Source organism: Sardina pilchardus, chromosome 5 (assembly GCF_963854185.1).
Source record: "Sardina pilchardus chromosome 5, fSarPil1.1, whole genome shotgun sequence".
NCBI classification, from domain to species: Eukaryota; Metazoa; Chordata; class Actinopteri; order Clupeiformes; family Clupeidae; genus Sardina; species Sardina pilchardus.
In genome coordinates, this window is record NC_084998.1 from 12,700,045 (window position 1) to 12,720,145 (window position 20,101).

The 20,101-nt window shown below is 42.6% G+C and overlaps 1 protein-coding gene across 4 annotated transcripts in view; it reads left to right on the plus strand.

Moving 5' to 3' along the window:
* The first annotated feature begins 7,631 nt into the window (after nt 1–7,631).
* The window catches only part of npas2 (neuronal PAS domain protein 2), a 57,694-nt gene continuing 45,224 nt past the window's right edge, over nt 7,632–20,101 (plus strand). For all 4 annotated transcript variants that reach the window (XM_062535600.1, XM_062535602.1, XM_062535603.1 and 1 more), the window contains exon 1: nt 7,632–7,742. The gene's annotated coding sequence lies outside the window, so the exon portion shown is untranslated. The remainder of the gene's footprint in view (nt 7,743–20,101) is intronic.

Here is a 20,101-nt window from a genome sequence, read left to right on the forward strand (position 1 = left end):
TGACTTTGTAGTTTGGGGTTAATTGGTGCCCTAGCAGCAAAGTGTTGCTACTTTTTAACCATTATTTTCATTTTCTGGTATGGAAGTCTATGACTGCCTAAAGAACTGTATTGTCGAAAGTTTGGAATACTGATTGGGGACGCTGATTCTTTTCACCAGGATTTACAGTATGTATGTACCTCAAGTGCTCTAGTGCCACCAATGGGACAAAGTTGGATTTACCTCTTGATGTGTTCTCCTTGAAAATCAAATTTTACTCTCTGCTCATACTTTCAAAACACTCCAATGAAGAGACAACAATTTTTTCTTTCACAGTCCACCTATTTTGACAATTATTAACAAAATTGGGAACAAATGATCTTCAGACCAAGCTCCCTGTGAATCAAACCCATGATTTTGTAAAACCCATGGTGGTGTAAAATAATACTGCTCCCTACTGTTTATGTCCGTAAGAGTGCACACTGTGTAAAACATATAGCTATTGTTTATTTATGTTTATTTCATATATATTTATGTTTATTACATATATATTTCAACATAAACACACCTTAAAGGATATCTGGTTGTGCTGGACTAGTAGGCTAACTGTAGTTTACATTACACACATGGAACTTTATCTTGAGGTTCCTCAGTTTTGCAGTAGTATGAGTATATCCAAACAGGGAAATTTGAGTTGTGAACTCTCTTCCATAATTTGGCCTACCACAGTTGTTGTTGTTGTTGAATTACTTGCTCATTTCAGCTTGACCTACATTTCAGTTTCAATTAGAGGGCCACTCAGAAAGCACAGACCTCCACCAAGGCCAAAACACGTATGCTACAGTGTATTGTGCAGCGTTAGCCAAAAAACTAACTTTGCCCTTCTCATCTGCTCCAAAATATAACCGGTTCTTTCGTGGTCCATGTTACACTGTTCAGTCCAGTAAGCACAGTACAGGGGAAATTAAGTCAGAGTAAGAGGTAAACTACCCAAAAGAAGGACAATATGACTTTTTGCTGAATGAAGCATCAGGGTGGTATCTCAAGTGTATGGTTTAGTGACAATTAAACTTGGGCAAGTTAATTCTGAGAAAGTGACAAACCTCTTAATAGAATAGCTTTGTGGTTTCATTCTAATATTGAAAGAAAATGGAGTACTCTTTTTGGAGATTTACAAATGAACACGTTAACTTGCCCAGGTTTGTTGCTTAACCATGAACTTGAGAGACCATCCAGGGCTTCTCTGTTAGGAGGTTCATCTTTACCCTTAGTCTGAGTGAACTTGTCTCTGAACCACACATTCATAATAGCCCTGCCGCCAAACAAGCCACACCAAAAACAACCTCCTCAATGGCAGTGCACTCAGTGTCTCCAGCCCTATGTGAGAGCTTATGAGGTTTACAGCTGTGGTAATGCTATTTTCACAATTGAATATGAATTTTCATAATCCAATATACATCTCTTCATCCAATTTTGTTTTATCCATTGAGAATTCATTGACAGCCTAGTTTAACAACAGGAGCGCATTTGCTTGGTACTGTAGGTCAGACCCAGGACCTAAGGGACAGTGTTGAATCCCAACGCCCTGTACAATGGTGGGTGCGGCTTCCATACATTTCAAATCCTTATTTGTCGATCCTCCCTCCCTTATGTCCTGGATCCCCCCCAAGGGACGCAAGTAGGAGAATGAGGAATGAAGTACAGACATTGGTATCAATTAGTTGTTCCTCCTTTCCTTCCTTTTCTTATTTCCTAGCCTCTTACTCTGACGCAAGTATGGAGGAACCTGTGTAGGATACAAATGATGGAGGAATCGGGCATACGTACGGTATGGAAAAAAGTGCTTGCTCACTCATGCATTACTTTTAAAAGATGATTATGACACAGTGGCATCACCTCTTGTTGACATAATAATTAAATGAAATGGTTTTTTAGTCATCTTAAACAAAGCATTAATTAGGCTGACTTTATGTTGAAGCCTTTTGTGATTGTAGACAATCTTGACATAGATAGAACGTCATTTATGCCAGCGCCAGAGTGAGAATATCTTTCTCTCCTCTGAATCATTCCATCAGGCATTCTGCTTATTACCGTATTCAGGCTTTATTGACTAGGCCTACTAACTGTCATTTATCGCTATTTACACTGCTATTTATTGCTCTTCATGGCGTGATCTAGTTTCACTTGTGTAATGACAATAAAGGTATTCTATTCTGTTATGACATGAGAGATCAAGGATGTTAACATAAATTCAAACGGCAGGGCTATGTAAAAGTCAGAGAAGAGGAAAATAATAGCTTCTAAGTTTGTTACATACTTACATGGCCTTCATTTAATTCTGCACTATTTATCATAATTTCCCTCTTCTGCTATTCCCTATTTGGAGCATAATTGCAGAGCCTTGGTCTCCAGTTAAAACAATAAATTAAGCTAAATGTGTTATTGCATGAATCCCAGACTAAATAGATTACAGCTGGATTGCTAACACAACTGCACAACAGCTTTCAAAAACCGCATGATATGAAGCATTCAATTAAATCTTTCTTCAGCTGTTTTAAACAAACTGTGAATTGAATTAGGCTGAATTATAACTTCACATTGAGGTTATTGCAGACAATGTTAGCATATATAAGGCCTTACACTACAGCTCATGGGGGTATATATATATATATTTATATACAGTATATACATACAGTAAATGTATTTTTCAACACAACCTTCTAAGCTTATTTTTTATTATTATTTTCTTGGTTTGACTGACTATATAGTTTTGCTCATACACTGAAGTCTTATTTGACTTATTTAGGTATCATTAGATGGGCAGATGCGAAGAATTTCCACCTTGGACGATACATCATGTTTCATATGGAAAATGTTTTTGCATAGGATGGTCCTTGTTTACTCTCCTTGTTCCTTGGTTCCTCTGTGAAAATGTATCAAAGTATAGATGTCTGCCATGACTTCCGGGGCATGAGCTTTGGGAGCGAGCTCTGAGGAAGCAGGCAAATTATGATTGGGAATTGTCCTCTTGAATGTAAGTGAGGAGGGAAGCCTTGAGCTGTTCAGAGTGCAGGATGGACTACTACAGTGATTGGTTATAGGGCCCTTTAAACACGGATGCTGATGCCTGATTATGTTTTTGAACATTTCTGCATTGTGATGTAATGAGCAGTTTCTCTGAATGCTCAGGCTATGAGTCAGAACATGTAAAAGTGGAATAAATAAGAGAAGAAAAAAATGTTGCTCCAAAAAAAGACGTGGAAAGTTTAAACAGTGAGAGACGGAAAGACTGAGAACATGTCTGAGTCTTTGAGGGGAAGAGCTGCAGGGCTGGGGAAGAGGGGTGGGTGTCTGTGTGTGAGTGTGTGTGGAACTGGGGTTCTGGAATTTCACTGTCCCCAGGACATCATGATTCTACTCCATTGGTCATCGACCACCCTCATCTGTCTGCTGGCTTCTCCAGCCTTACGTAATCTGCCTGCTTGAGGTCCTGACATGCAGTGCTTTAAATTAGACCCAGGTTTTCGAGGTTTTACTCTGACATATATTTTAGATGTTGGGTGCATGGAGACAATCAATGTTATCTTACATCAGCCCTTTGTCTTGCAAAGAAATAGAGTTTATTCTCCCTCCTGTCATTTATTATTTATATTTTTCTCCCAGCAAATAAATGGTAATTAAATAACAACCAGGGGAAACAATAGCCTAAATGTAAAGGTAAGACGTGTTATAACAGAAGTAGTAATTGGAATGGTACATTTGAGCAGATCATATGTATGTTCTCATATTTATATTGTACATAATGTCATGCCTTTTTATGACTTTTCATATAAGACAAGAATTGAGAATATCAGAACATTCTGTATAGTGAATTATAAGAGTGAATGCCGCTGCAAAGATACAATCTGTCTCTGGGGATTGAGTAGGCTCCAATTTCAAAAACTCACCTCTTTTTCTGACGTTGATAAAATCACAATCTCGCAGCCACCTAGACAACCTGGCACTGACTTAGTCTGTCAAGATGCTCCAGTATCTGATGTGAAAACTTGCCTACTTGGTGCCCCACACACATTTGTATGTGTTCAGTATGTACTTTTTCTGTTTTGTTTAAACTCTCCACACAAATGTATTTTGTGCATGTATTTTCAATTATTCAAAATAATAGACTGCATTCAAGTTTCGGTATGCACATACTGCAAAAGCACTTACAGTTAAGAAACTAACGGCTTAGTTTCAGTAACTCTCTGGCAACCGTGTTGTATAACAGTGAACAACACTATATTACAAATTCTATTCATATTTCATTAAGTGAAAGCATTCATTTTTTTGTCTTAAAGCTTTTGTGATGGTTTGTTTCGAGGTCATATATTATATAGTAGTTGTTAGAAATTAAGATAAGTATGCAATCCTAAATTTATATGCTCGGCTTTGACCGTTACCTGGAAACTTTTTTTCTTTCTCTAAAGACTGCCTTCATCATCCTGTTATTTATGATCTTATAGAATATACGTGGGTGGATTCAGACATACGGGATATTCTGTCTGTATGCATGTGTTTGAACGTAGCTACTGGTGTGAACGTGTGCATACGTGTGTGTGTGTATATAGGTCTGTGTGACGAGCCACTTTCCATTGTGTGACTCACTCTAACACACACACACACACACACACACACACACACACACATATTCACATGCCTAGAGCGGAATGGTAGGGGGGGGATTGTATAAGACTCCTCGTTTCCTTGCAGCGTCTGCAGTGTGGAGGCTTCTGTGGACCTCCCTTTACTACTCCATCTAAACAATAGATTACATCACCAGCATCAGGTGTGTCGAACAAACATGGAAATTCTTCTCTTACGTAAGCACTTCCAGGCACAATGACAATGTCTAGTTCAAATTAAGGATGAGGGGGGCATGTGAAGGTCGTTGAGAGAGAGCGGGCCACCCACCTTGGCCTAAAGAAGCTGTAAATATTTTGCAATGAAGTGTAAAATCTCACAGCCCCCATTCCATGTGTCTGGGGCAGTCGCTGCTGATTGCAAATGTCTGCTGTTTTGTAGCCTTGTCCTCCAGTCTGAGTTTGTAGTTTCAGTGTCATGACATATTGTGCCTATGCTATAGTGTAGCTATTGAGTTGTGGTTGTGCAATAAACAAACTGTGAAAATGACGATTAAAACCAATATTTCTGTATGACATTTCCATATTGTTAAACACCCACGCCATAACTGTGTTGTTTGAGATGGTAGCCTACTCATTTGAACGTGATGAGAACATGAACTAAAAGTGCACTTGATGTTCAGTTAAACCACAGTTTCTAAAGCGTTAAAGGTCACAAATGTGTCGGGTCACGTAGACTATGCAGCAAGTTTGCAGACATGGAAATGGTGAATAAGGGCTGGACCAGACAGAGTAATAACACTGGTGAAAATACTACCTAACTGACACTGGTCATGGTTTGGTTGGGGTATACCGTTAACCAAAATCATTCACTGTCGCTGTCTTCTTCTTCCGAAATAGGACACATCCGCACTGTCGCCATGGACACAGGTTGGACTCATATCCTGTATTTTGATTGTGCAATAGTAACTAAGGGTGATTGCCATGGAGATCTCTCTCTCCTCTCTCTCTCTCCCTCCCTCTGCCTCTGTCTCTGTCCCCTCCCTCTTTCTTTCTGTCTCTCCCTCCCTTCTTCTGTCTCTCATGCTCTCATTCATGGCAGAGCTTATAATCCATAAATGTTCGGTTTGAGGTGAGAAAGGCAGAGATGGTTACTTTCTCCCCTCACAAGATGGTGATGAACTTCTAGCTTGTGAATTGAAGGCATTTATACAGAACCCGTATCATAAATTAACTGTGAACCTGAAAGGACCTGGGGGCAAAAAACGATTACCGTGGCATTTAAACCCAGAATAGTGGGAGGCCAGCCAGTCAGCCAGCCTTGCTGGAGGCTGCGCAGGATTTTCTCCTTCCCACTGCCTCAAGAGAGCAACACAAACAGACGTCTACACAAACCGAGTGGAACGCAAGCAGGCCCCCCATAGGTTGAGGTTCATCATGTGGAGATGGAGGCGTGGAATGGGCCCAATTTAAAATCATCACTTGTTACTAATTTTGATTCTGTTATTTATCACATTTACATTTATTGATTTAACAGATGCTTATATATCCAAAGCAACTTTTTTATTTATTCTGATATAGGCCTACTGTTGATATTGTTGTTCTTTAATGTCCAACAACATTGCGTGTGTCAAGCCCTAAAATAGTCAGTGATTTCATCAATATAAAATGTTATTTAATTAATCTGAAAAGTGTATTTTTTTCAAAATGTGTTATTTTGTATTGCCCAAGTGCATGTTATGCATTGTACATCAGCATGTATGATGCCAATATAGCTTTGGTTTTATATTCCTCGATTTCTTCGTCCACCAAGCCCACATTATTACGCATGTTGCCTACATGGGCAGACGCTTTAAATGAATGGTCAAATTGAACGAGTCTTATTGCCCATTAAAAGCACAATGACCCAATCAAGTGTTGGGAGAAAGGGCTTTAGGAGACCTACAGATGAAATGTCCCAGTACGTCACTATCACACATCCGAGAAGGATTGTTTTTCATAATAAGATTATTGGCCACCACATAATAATTGACACTGGCTTTGAACAACCCTTCGCGTGATTTACGCTCTGTGTTGTGGCACCCTGGGGTACAAGTTGTACCGAGTTTGCTTTATCGACAGTAGTATCATTAACAGTAAAGCAGAAAAGCAACCAGTCACCAGATGGCAATCGCTGCTCTGTGTGACCTAGTTAAAACCCCCACGAGTTCAATCCGATTAAAGTAAATTGTCATTCAGCGCTGAATGCATACGACTATCATATCTTATATCATTATAGGTATATGCATATTACTAATAATAATTGTAATATATACAACAACAACAAAAATATGATGATGATAATGATAATAAGAATATAAGATACAGAAATAGTACAGACGGTCTGTTAGTATTTCCTGACCATGGGGTTGTGTGGGTAAGATGTGACGCAATATCACAGTCCATTCAACATTTTCACTGGGCTAATTAACCGAAACATCGCAATAAGTCTACAAATACGCCTTATGAAACAATAGTTGTTGTGTAACCAAACACTGAGCACACGTCATATGGGTTACTGAGTGAGTCCTCATTCCGTCTGTGGAAGCGCTAGATAGCTGATTCAGTAAACTAACCTATAGCCTACAGTCGTCTGTTCACTCGAGGCAAATTACACTACAGCCGCTCTGAAAAACGTTTAACCTGGAAACGTTGAAACAAACCGCCCACAAACAATCTGCAATCGCACTGAAATACAAAAAGAGCTCTGCCAGTGGGCTAGGCTACAGACATAGAACCAGCACGGCAGCCCAGTGCGTGACACCAGAAATCTTCCACAGGGCGAGAGCAGGATACTCTCTCATCTGTGCGTATCCCGCCGTCTATAGCGAATCCGGACAGGGCTCGCTCCGTACGGTCACTCCCCATTCCATTTAAGGTGCGACGACGGCTGATGACGTAAAGAGTGAGGTGTGTGTGGGATGGAAAATGAACATCAGTGAATGAAAAAAGCGCTTGGAAGTCACTCATTGCCCACAGAAACGGTGCCAGTTACATAACTTGATTTCACGAGTAAGGCGAGGTGAAAAGCTCTCTCTGTCTCTAAGTAAGAGATTCATAATCTCGTTCTATTGGAATCGGCGTCTGGTTGCTCACCAATGCATGGTAAGAAAGCTACATTTATATTCTTTCGTGCGATAAGTGTGTCACAGTCTAACAAGTGTGCAGCACCTTATAACGGACCCCGTTGACAGGACGCTGCTGGCTTGAATGAGTCTGAACTTGAAAAGGAAGAAAGGTGTGAAGGCGAGGCGTGATTGATTGTTTAAAGAAAGCAGTGTTGAAAAGCGGTTCTTTGCTGTGTTTAATTGTAACAGTCTTATTAAGTCATACCGTCATAATAAGTTGCTTCTCCATCTTTGCCTGTTCAGGTGGACAGCCTATAGCAAGCATCAACTGAAAGTTATCTCCTTAGTAATAAGAAAATGGAGACCGCGCGTAATATTATGATGGTATCATGCTTGGAATACTTTCGAAAATAAAAAAGTTAGTAAGAACTGGAGCGAAGTGGAGGGCGATGACAGGGGCAGTCTCAGGATATGTATTTGGGGCAGACATGCTGGTTATGGTCCAGTCTTTTCATTCTATATCCTAAAGAATCCCGTGTTTGATGTTGTGACAGTATGTAGGCCTAGTCTATTAAAGATATCAATGCATTACGATAAAAGAAAAGCAATTGCAGAAAGATTGCTAGTTATGCAACTCATGACTTGAGAATCATGAGCCGGTTGCAGTGACGTCATGCCCTGGATTTCGTTGAAAAAAAGTTCAACCCCGGCTGCTTGGTAGACGTAACAGGCTGAATGTTGCCCCGCGGCACTCTTCAGTGCCTCTGTCGCTCGATGTTGAAGTGAGCCATTACATCTGGCCTCGTCCTCGCCGTGATGCGGTCTCGTCTCAAGAAGGGATCAGTGGTGATCAATAGCCGAGATCAATTGTCCAATTAGCTGATCCGACAGCGCGGGTTGCTCCACTTTGTCTTGCCAGCAAGTCCGCCTTTTCACAGGAGGACTCTATTCATACTCTTCATAACTTTGATAAATTAACATGAAAGAATTTCGGGGTCTTTGAGATCAACATTTATCCTGTCATGCGTAGTCTTATGCTGCCCTCCCACCCCCACCCCTTTGATCCCAGTTGATAATATTTATCATTGGTTAAGCCTTTGGCAGCTGGTTTGTCTTCTCTGACCCCATAAATATGGGGGAAATTAGCGCATAATAATTGACCAATAATGTCAAATGGCCTGTCATATTCAGCCTGTCTGTACAATTATAAGCATTTAGACAATGTATTATGGCAAATGAACCACACTGCCTTTGTGGAAGTATTCACAACAGCTTTCCTCAGTGCCATAATAAGTGGTACAATGGGCATTGTAACTGAAAAGGCAGTCTCCCGGGGGCTCACCAGCTCCCTCTCAGCAGGGGGGGGGCTTCAGAAATATTCTTCCAAGGGGCCCTCCGTTTTTGAGGAATGCCAGTGGAAGAGCTGAGGGCGAGAGCCTCTCTTGAACCTGAATGGTGGAGGTCATATCCATCTCGAAATATGCCAAAAGCAACAGCCATGTCCCACTTTTCCCCATTATGTTCCCTCCACACCTTTTCTTCATGTGGTCTCATGTTCTTTTTTTTCTATCTCATTCCCCCTATTCTGTCTTTTCTTCCTTGTGCTCCTTTGAATGAGGGTGTGTGTGACCCTCTACCCAATCTACTCAGTTTCAACCTGAATGCCCCTGAATTCACCTCTTTGATAAGATCCTATCCCCGCCCCCCCCCCCCCCCCCCCCCTTTAAATCAGAGCTCCTCTCATGTATGGTGGCTTCCGACTGTAATTTTCCCATTTTGGTCAAAATACAGATTGTGGCCCTGGTGCTGGAAGGATTTCAGTGGCAATGGGATTAGTCACTTTTGCAACTTAGACGTGTGTTGCTATTTCTAGCCATGGTGTTACAACATGGGAATTAACAGGGCATTGGCTTTTCACTTTTTGTTTTGTTCTGTTCTGTTCTTTTCTGTTCTGTTCTGAAGTCTTAGTTCTCCTGTCGTTATACAAGAAAGCCATCATGGGAAAGGGAAACCTATAGTTCATGGTGCGTTATTGTGATGTTACTAGTGTGTTACTGTGTTATGAGGAATGTAAGACTGAGGTTGCCTTCAGAGGACAAACGCTGGTGCCCTTTGCTCCTCCACACCTGTTTTTGCCAAAGCAGACAATTTTATCTTGCGAGACTTTGCATGGAAATCTCAGAGAAGCAAAAGGTCAGCAGGGTTCTTCACTCTTGCCACATTAATCCAAGGTCATTGACATATGGATCAGCCATTGGACTGCATGGGACTTGGAGTGGTAGTGCTGCAACCACTTATGCTACCACTTGACTCTTTCATAATTTGTGTGTGTGTGTGTGTGTGTGTGTGCGCGTGTGTGTGTTTTAAGAAAACACACCCTGTGCTTCTGAATTCCACCCAAAGTCTTGTAAAGTTTCATAAAGAAATAACAGAAGAAACACAAACTTATTTAACAGCAGGTCATGGCCAAGTTCAAAGTCCTGGGTAATGTAGAGTGGCTACTCTGCGGGTTTGTCTCTCTGTGTGGCTGAACTGGATGTAAAAAGCAGATTTTGTTGCAAAAAGAAAGCAAATAAGCTCACACAGAGACTGAGAGCTTTTCTAACAAGGGGGACGAATGTTTGTTGGAGTCAGCTAAACACCCACAGGGTAGTGCAGATATCTTGGAGCAGAGAGCAAAACCCAGAAGTGCAACAGAGTTTTGTATAGGCGAGTGCGTTGGTGTTCGACAGTCGACAGAGCTTGAAAGTGCAACTACACTACCCCACGGACCTTTCTGACAGAAGGTAAAGAGTGAAAAAGCTGTTAAAAAACACTAAGTGTGTCTCAAATTCAAGGCCTGCTGGCCAGAAAAGCTGCACTCGGAGACAGCATGACCCTATCAAGATTTCATACCCATGCGAATGTATTTTTCAGAGGCCAACCACCGTGACTAACATTACAGGTGTCTAGGCCATTACGCAGCTAATACAGAACTGCTGGCTCCACGGTCCCTTCAGAGCTGTTTTCATGCGGTGGTTGTCTCATCTCACTGTGTTATGTCTACGTATGAGAAACCAGACTAAATAGAGAATTCTTTCTGGGAGAGGAGAACTCATCAGGGAAACCTCTGATTGGGCAAGTTTCCCCATGGTGTGATTTGATTGGATGTGCCGTAATCTGCATAATGCAACTCTGCTTTTATCTGCTGGTGGTCAGAAACTGACTCAGCATTTCTAGGTGTCTTGACCTGAGCTTGGACAACGCAACTTCATTTTCAGTGAATTTCCAAGTCCTTGTGTTATGTAGTAGTATAGGTTGCTGTTGAACAACTGTAATGGCAGTTCAGATTTTCCAGATAGTCCAGACTGTGTGAGTACATTTGAAAAAAGGTAGCTGTGATTTTTCAACGTCACTGGGTCTGGTTGCAGCCAAGGTAGTGTGATATGAGACTGACCTCTGATTGGGTAATCTCTCTCACACTGAGTCAGAATGAGGTTAAGTGTTGAGGCTATGAAGTAAAGTGTGCGGTGAACTAGTTGCCAAGGGCAACACACACACACATACACACATCTCACATGCATGCGAGCATTGTTAATACAGCATTACTTCCGCTGGTGTTCATCATTTCCATTATTTTGTTTTATTTTCGTACAAAAGACCATCTGGCTCGCTCCAGCGATCAGCGATTACATGAGCGCAGATAGCAAGCATATAACTGTAACACTAACCTAGGAATTAACTGATTTCACACGTGAGTGTATATCAGTATGGGTGTGTGTATGTGTGTACGTGACAGAGAGACTAAGAGAGAGAGAGAGAGAAGAAGAGAAGAGAAGAGAGAAAGAGAGTGTGAATGAGAAAAGGCAAGAGAAAAGGAAAAAAAACCAGACCAGGAGAGGTAGAGAGAGAAAGAGAGAAAGTTAGGTAACAGATGACATGGTGGCCGCTGCTGCGCTGTTACACTGTTCGCTCCAGGAGGGAAAGTGGGTTACTAGGGCATGTCCTGCTAGCTTAGCCGCGGCGCGCGCGCGTGCGCGCACACACAAACCTCCACTGGAGCTGCTTACGGTGACTCGACAGGCAGAAATGGCTCTGCAGACTCTGCCCTGCCTGATAAGACCTAATGACTGACTACTGGCCCTTTAAACACTTCTCTCTCTCTCTCTCTCTCTCTCTCTCTCTCTCACACACACACACATACTCACACTAAATCATGCTCTCTCTCATTCTTTGTGTATCTATCTATCTATCTATCCATCTTGCTCTCTTTCTCTCTCTTTCTCTCTTTTCACCTTTTCACTCTGCCCATCTTGAACTCCCTCTCTCTTTATGTCACCTTCTAGTTGTTCATCTTATCTTTCTATCTCTCTCTGCCTCCCTTTCACACTCATGCTCTGTCTTTCTCAGTATCTGCCCATCTCTCAGTCTCTCCCTGTCCCTTTCACCCTCTTCCCCATTCCCCCCCTCCTTTCTCTCTCTCTCTCTCTCTCTCTCTCTCTCTCTCTCTCTCACAGCTCAGTGGTGAATGTTGAAACTCCTGTGTGTCAGTCCTCTTATCCGGACTGTGGTTGTGAGAATGTTGATTAGTGGATTGGCTTTGTGTTATAACCTGGTCTAGCTGAAACATATCACCTGCAGAGAGGACCACATGCTCAACCCTAATGTTTAATATATCTGTGGACGTGAAATAAGGTCAAGGCTTATTAGTGAGGGGAAACTGTTGAACTATTCAACGGTATCATTTCTCAAGTAACACAGGTACAGAAAGGTACAGAATTGACCTTATGTGACAGTGTTGACTAGAGGCTGGACGTGGCCCTGATCCGGCCCACATCTGGTTCTGTGTTACACCCCTCACCCCTGTGAGGGTCATGCTGTAGGTACTTAGATTGGGGTTGAAGGTTAAGCCAAGTTTGTGTCTTCAAAGAGGAGGTTCAACAATGCACGTGAATTGACAGTTCCCACAAGGCCACGCATTAAGTGATTGCCATTTTCATGAAACATCAGTCAACAAATGAATGCTGAAACAAATTCAACAATCAATGTTGAAGATGACATCATTAAGTAGTTTTTTCCACTGAAGATTTTCAGTTTACTGTCATAGAACAGCAAGTAAAGCAGAAAATATTCCAGTTTAAGAACCTGTGACGTACAGTAATAGTTACATAGCAAAGAGTCTGAGTGCTTTTGGTAGTTGACTGCATTGACGTGAGTGCATTTTTGGGAGCTTTCTCTGCCGCTTGGCTGCCTGTCACCCCAGAATTTTTACCTTTCCATTGCATTTCCATTTACCTTTCCGTTTACCTTTCCGTTTACCTTTTCCGTTTACCTTTCCTCTTTCTCCACCACTTTCCGTTTCTCCACTAGATTGTCCCTCTCCTTTTCTCTCCCCCAGCTATCAGCAGTTGACCTTTCTCAGCAGTATGGTGGGGTCACAGCTCAGAGTTTGAGCTCAAAGAGGCAGATGTCCAAACCCGTCTGCTTGTGACCTACATTCACTCAGACATTTTGAACACACTCACACACACACACACACACACACACACACACACACACACACACACACACACACACACACACACACACACACATACACACACACACACACACACACACACACACATACACACAAACACACAAACACACACACACCATACATCTTGGGATATGTAGTTCTTTCACAGAGACAAAGGATAAAGGAACTGCATTTTCCTTTATCATGGTCTCTCAGTATACCATGTTTTTTGTCAGATAAGGCAGAAGACAAACGGGATTTAGGACTGAGAAAAACATGGTAGAAGTGAGGAAAACAAGTTTTCAAACAGTAAAGAAAGATAACAAAACTGTAGTCCTGGTTATCAGTAGGGCTTTAGTAGATGTTCTGGAAATTCGGCCCAATGACAGTTGGAAACAGTTTGTTGTTTGTTGTTGTTAGTCAGCAATTTTATTGCTGTGTGTATTTTCAATATACTCAGTATGTAGAGTATTAGCACCATGCAGGGTAATGGTATGAATTGTATTCTTTATAGTAGTGTATTCAAACTAAAATATATGATTATTAGTCATTTTAGATGACTAAGTTACATTGATTATTATTAGAAATGTTATTCGGGGCTTCTTCTTTGAAATACATTTTGGCATTATGTTGCCACATGACCAGTGTTTCATATTACCAATACAACCTAAAGGGCACTTGGAGATCACAGACCTCGCCAAGCCCAAGTGTCCTACATGGCAGAGTGTGTGAAAGTGAAAAATCATTTGAGGATCTGGCTGCTCTTAAATTTGAATTTGCTTCAGAATGTAGCGGGGTCCTCTATAGCCCAGCTGGTAACCCAGCTGACAGACAGGTAAACAAACAGTGCTGAAAACGACCTCCTCGGTGGACATAATAACTGTCCATCATATTTAAAACTATACGCTTTATTACATCCCAACAGGTGTTTAGAATTAATTTAATGCATGCATCATTTGGCATGTGTTCAACTTGGTCTCTTTAGTGGAAAATATCGTGGCTTGATGTGGTTATAGGTGTTTGTTGACAAATCTCATAACCTTTGCTTCACTGCTCGCTAGAGGAGACTTGCATACATTTCCAGGCACTGCTCTCGGATCCATGTCAGTTTGTTGTCCTGATATACCCAAGAGAATTATTTTTACTCAAAACTGATCAAATTATGTGACTGTATCATGTCAAATCCCTGCGGTTGCAATGACTAGAACAGCACATTTCTCTTACGTATGCACACACGCAAGTAGCACGCATGCACACAAGTATGACACACAGTATAAATAAATGACTATACAGAATCTCTCTGTATATTTTTGTTGATGGTTTCCCCAAGGGACATGCGCATGAAAACGCGTCATTTGAAAATCATCCTCCGGCTATGATTTAAGGCCAGTTAAAGCTCTGCCTCACGTTTTTAATTAGCTGTCTGTCACAGTGTTTTCTGTCTACTCTGAGGCTAACTGCTGCCACCTCAAAATGGACTCGCTGAAGGTGTTTCATTGCCTTTTTTTTCCTGAAATAACTCCGCACACGAAGGCTAGGACTATTTAACCTTTCATAAATGGAGATATAATCTGAAATGGTTTAGCCAGTAGGTGTTTTTATAGACCAACAGCATTTATCATATTTTTTATCTATTTATTATTTGTCTCCCATATCTAATAGGGAGATAGCATGGATACAATGTGATTTAATGCCTTCTGTAAAATCATAGAAACATGTATCAGTCAGGTGAGTAGTCACTCAAAGTAAGGTTTTGAGTATTTTACAGCATTTTAACCTATAAAATGATGGAGAAGATATGATCATCTTTTAACTGGCCTAGAAGACTTGCTGTCTGACTGACCTCGAAAGAAAGAGTCTCAAAGCAAAGTGAAGATGTTCCCTCACATCTGCTCAGCAGAACCTGATGGAGACAATTTAGATATTCCTTTATCCAACCAATCATATTGCTACATACTGAGGTGAAAAGTTTATGTTCAGCTTTCCAGAGAATGATTAATAGATCATTGACAGATTGTGAAGATCAGCCAATTGCAATTCTTGAATTCAAGGTCGATAAAATCAGTTGCGATGACAGCGAACATGGATCTGATGATTCCTGGCATAATAGGGATGGCCCTTGGTACATTCCGCAGTCACTTTTAATCACAGTTTATGATGAAATTGTGAATTGAATTCAAGTAATGTTGCTTTAAGAGTTAAAGTACCTTTAATACCTTTTGGCCTCAGGTTGAATTAAAGTCTTTTCATTTCAATACCCTCCTCACACTAAACTCAATTTTGATATCTGTTGCCCCTAGTTAGTAGTAGAACTTTTAGATAAATCATGTCAATGTAATTAACATATTTTAGATATTCAGTTCACACTGTAGCACAGTCTTATCTGTCTGTAAGTGCCTGGAAAGTATCTTGATGTCATCATGGGAACTGCATTCCTCTGTGGCATAAGAACAGAGTGACGTATGAATAAGGACGACACGGCGTCAGTCATGTGGTAGCGCTGATGGTGGTAGTGGTTGTAGCGTGAGAGGGAAAAGAGAGTGACGAGTGACGTTAAAGATTGTGTGTTCATCTCGAATGAGAGGTATGAGTACGTCTGTACTCGTGACTACCGTAGATTACTTATACAACGTAACAGTTTTCATTTAATACTTAACATGTTCAACACATTTATACTGTAAGGTCATTTGGTATCGTACAGGTTTATTTGAAGTTGCTGATATTATGCTGGGAGTGGGACGTACCAGCTGAATACTGGATAATATGTATGCTGTTCATTTGTTGTTAACTAACATACTACTGTTTAACTCCGCTACGTCATAGCATACTATTTATGTCAGTCATTTTTATCCTCTCACAGCATGCCTGTCATTGTGTGAATGAACCTCTGTTATATGTTGTGGTGTGAGAGTGAGAACAAGACCAAAATACTCTGTTGAACGAGGGATTGGGGGTTGTTGTGGTGTGGGGGGGTGGTGGGTATGGGGGGGGGGGTGGGTATGGGGGTGGGGGGGTGATTGGACGGCTTGGGGGAAATTAGGGTACTGGAAGGGTGTGCGAGTTTTCCTTAAAGTGCCTTCCTGATAGATTCACTTGCGGAGTGGAACTATGTTACACATGACTGCGGCGAGTATGTCTGGTATGTGTGTCACCCTCTGTAACCTTCTAACTGTGACAGACGCAATGTTCAGCCGCGGTTATATAACTGCCGGTACAGACGTCATCCGGCACTCTCTTGGCAGAGGAGCGCGGTTGCTGGCGCGGATTCCACCGCTGGAGGCTCGCTCCTACCGGGGGAATGAATAAGACACAGCAAAAATCGCTTCCCCTGCCCGGCCCTGGACGCCTCCCCCTCCCCCCTCCCCCCCTCTCTTACGGCCCTCTTTTCCGCTTCTCAGATTACCAATTCTAATGGGGGCTTGTGTGTGGAGAGGAGTGTGTGTGTGTGTGTGCGTGTGTGTGTGTGTGTGTGTGTGTGTGTGTGTGTGTGTGTGTGTGTGTGTATGTGTGTGTGTGTGTGTGTGTGTGTGTGTCTGTCTGTATCTGTGTGTATGTGTCTCTCTGTATCTGTGCGTATGTGTCTCTCTGTTTGTGTGTATCTCTCGTTCTCTCTCTCTGTGTGTGTGTGTATGTGTGTCTGTCTGTGTTCCAGAAAAGTGTTGTTGCATCATCATATGATAGGGCTTGTGGCAGAACACCGCTACTTCATTGCAAAATTATGTAAATAGAGAGAGAGGTGTGGGGAGTAGCCAGCCAGCCGTGTCGTGGGGTCAGGATGACTCTGGGGGGGGGGGGGGGGGGGGCTCTCTCCTCTCTCTAAGAGATGGCTTGGAAAAGTTCAGCGATGGCATTTTTACTTTTTTTATCATTTTATTTTACTAGCCTGAGGCAGACTTAGAGTTGTTTTTTCATGGTGTTTTGACAGACTCTGGTTGTGTCTGTGATCACCTCTACTGGTTGGCAGAGAGAGGAGTTTCGCTGACAGGATAGCCTTTCTGTGCTTGTGTGTGTGTGTGTGTGTCTGAGTGCATTTGCTTCTGTGGTCATGAATGAGTGCTACTTTATCAGTGAAAATGTAGCTGAATATGTGCGTGTGTGTGTGTGTGTGTGTGTGTGTGTGCGTGTGCATATTTGTGTGGATACTGTATATGCATTGTTGTGTGCATGATGGCAATGGGTGTGTGTGTGTGTGTGTGTGTGTGTGTGTGCGTGTGCCTCAGTGCATGCCTGTCTGACCTGTACGGTGAAAACACTTAGTAAGTCTCAGAAATCCCAGCGACTTTAAACCCCTGAGGTTGGCATCTGACCCGTCCGCCGTGCTCGTGCCTGTGCCTGTGCCTGTGCCTTCTATGAATGCCTGGAATTAGAGCCGTGTCCCAGTCCAGGCCGTGTGGCCTCCCTCGCCGTGCTATAGCCCTGCCGGAGCGCCCTGGCTCTGGGGCCGGCCTGGCTGGCTGGGCTCTCAGTGCCTATTCTGGGCCTCCTCCCCTCGTGGCCGCGGTTATTCTTGGGCTCGTCGGGTAATCCTGCCTTTATCTGGGCCTTCGCAGGCAAGGCAAGAGGTCACTGTCAAGACTTAGGCGTGGCCCGGGCCGAGGAGCGTCGAGGGTGGGCGGTGCGGTGCGGTGCAATGCGGTGCGTGTTCTCAGACGCCCTTGGAATGATAGATCAACTGTTGAGGGAAGGAGAGGAACATGCTTAGGCTGATAGATGCTGTGGCTGTTGGTGTTTGTCAGTTGTGCTCCCTTTGGTGTGGAGCGACAGAGCTATTTGCAGACCTGTAGGCTTGAGAGTTTACTCTACACTACAAACAATTAGTTCATTGTGAATAAAGCCACCTTGTTTCGCAGGACTGCAATGGAAGAAATCATAGTCGTCACTTCAGAAGGTTTTATCAAACAGCCTTTACTCCTTATTTGAACTGTCCTTTTCGGAAGGGGCAATGATCTGACTTGGGAGCGGATCTAGCCCTGACCTGGTGATGATGTGTTCCAGTGGTCCGGATTCTTCCAGAATCTGCTCTTATCTACCCGTTTCTTCCGGCCCTGTTGTGTGTGGATGAACATTTTCTTTCCGGTGTGCCGCTGACGTTTTTTTTTTTTAGTGTGTTGATATTTTCCATGCAATTTTCCACACATGTTCCTTCCCATGTACTGTATGATGAGGTGTTTGCACATGTCAGACTGTCGGCACAATAAAGACAGAGTGTGAGAAAGCGGAAGAGAGCTAGAGAAGATAGTACACAACACTTACACAACACCATGAACTGAACATGGTCAAACTCATTACCCTCACAGTTATTCATTTGGCAGCCACTTTCATTCTCTCAAGATATGTTGTCGGCCATAGGTGGCAGAGAGCAGGGACAAGATTGGTTTTCATCACGGAAAGAGACAATGGGAGATGATTTGTTATTATGTGGAGGAGTTGCAGTTATAAGCTTCTCTTTTCAACTGTGTGTGTTGATATTGTGCTTGAGGTGTTCTTGTAGGCCTCAGATTGTACTTTGTGGATTTGGATGTACCTACACTGCTATACACACACACACACACACACACACACACACTCTCTCTCTCTCTCTCTCTCTGCCTTTCACTGCCTCAGGACTTGGACATCTCTGTCAATTGGGTTAGAGGCAGCCAGCCGTAAAACACAATACACCTTGGCAGAACATTTAAACCATGCTGACCAGTGTAACAGACCTCACTCGAGGCACGCCTGAAATCAGCAACGTCAACATTGGCGGTCAGTAGTCGTAACGTTGGACCACGAGCAGTGGGGGTGCCTTTTGAGGGTTTTTTGAAAATGGGGAGTAATGTTTACAAAGTGCTCATGGGCTTATGTTATGACTGCTGCAGAGGACATAATATAAGCCAGCCAGGTCTCAGTAAACAAGCAGGAGGAAGCCCAGACTGCTCCTAATATCCTCCCCCAAGAAAATGAAAATGGAGTGACATTAGACCTACCTCCTCTCTTTTCTTTTATCTTCTTTCTATTTTTTTTTTAAGGGAGTGGTGGTGGTGGTGGTGGTGATGGTGGTGGTGGGGGGTGGTAAATCTTTACGCAGAGATTTGTAAGGAAAGTAGGCCACTGACGCACACAATTTGGGGAGAGGCATGTGGCCGGCCGGAGAGCAAAATGAGAAGTAATGAGTAATATTCTGGCGGAGAGGCGATGTGAGAGGGAGGGAAAAAAGGAACAGAATAGAGGCACTGGAGATGTAGAGAAACAGACTGAAAGAGTAATACACAGACTCAAGGCTCTGTCTGTTACCCCCCCCCCCTCCACACACACACACACACACACACACACACACAGACACACACCACCACCCCCACCTCCTGCTGTTGCTTTACAAAAGCATAATTCAACCCATCCGGCTGCATTTTCCCCCAGTTTCGTTCACAATGTTAAATATCACCTTCAAAAACAAACTCATTAAAATCACATGCTGCCTTCAAGATAATCAGCCTTCCCATTTCCAGCCTGTCAGAGATGAATGACTGAACCATTACACACCTAGCACGTAGACCAACCTCTGAATCCATTTTTCACACTACTTCCATCTGGTTAGATGGGTGTTAAACTGGAAAAGAGCTCTTTTCACCTGAAGTTTGGACCCCTTCTGCCATTACTGCACTTAACACACTTATGTCGAGATCTGTCTGTTATGTTGACTTCCTTACAAATGGTGCCGTGGCTACATATATGGTCTCCATCTGATCTAATGTGCTTGTCCTGGGTGAGCGATTAATATAGATACATTGTATACATTTTGATCCATGTGATATATGGTGCCGTACCGACCTTATGTTATATGTTCTATGAGATGCTGTGCCTATACTGGGGATGTTGAAGAATCGATCTATCTAAGCAAGGTTCAAGGGCGATAACGAATG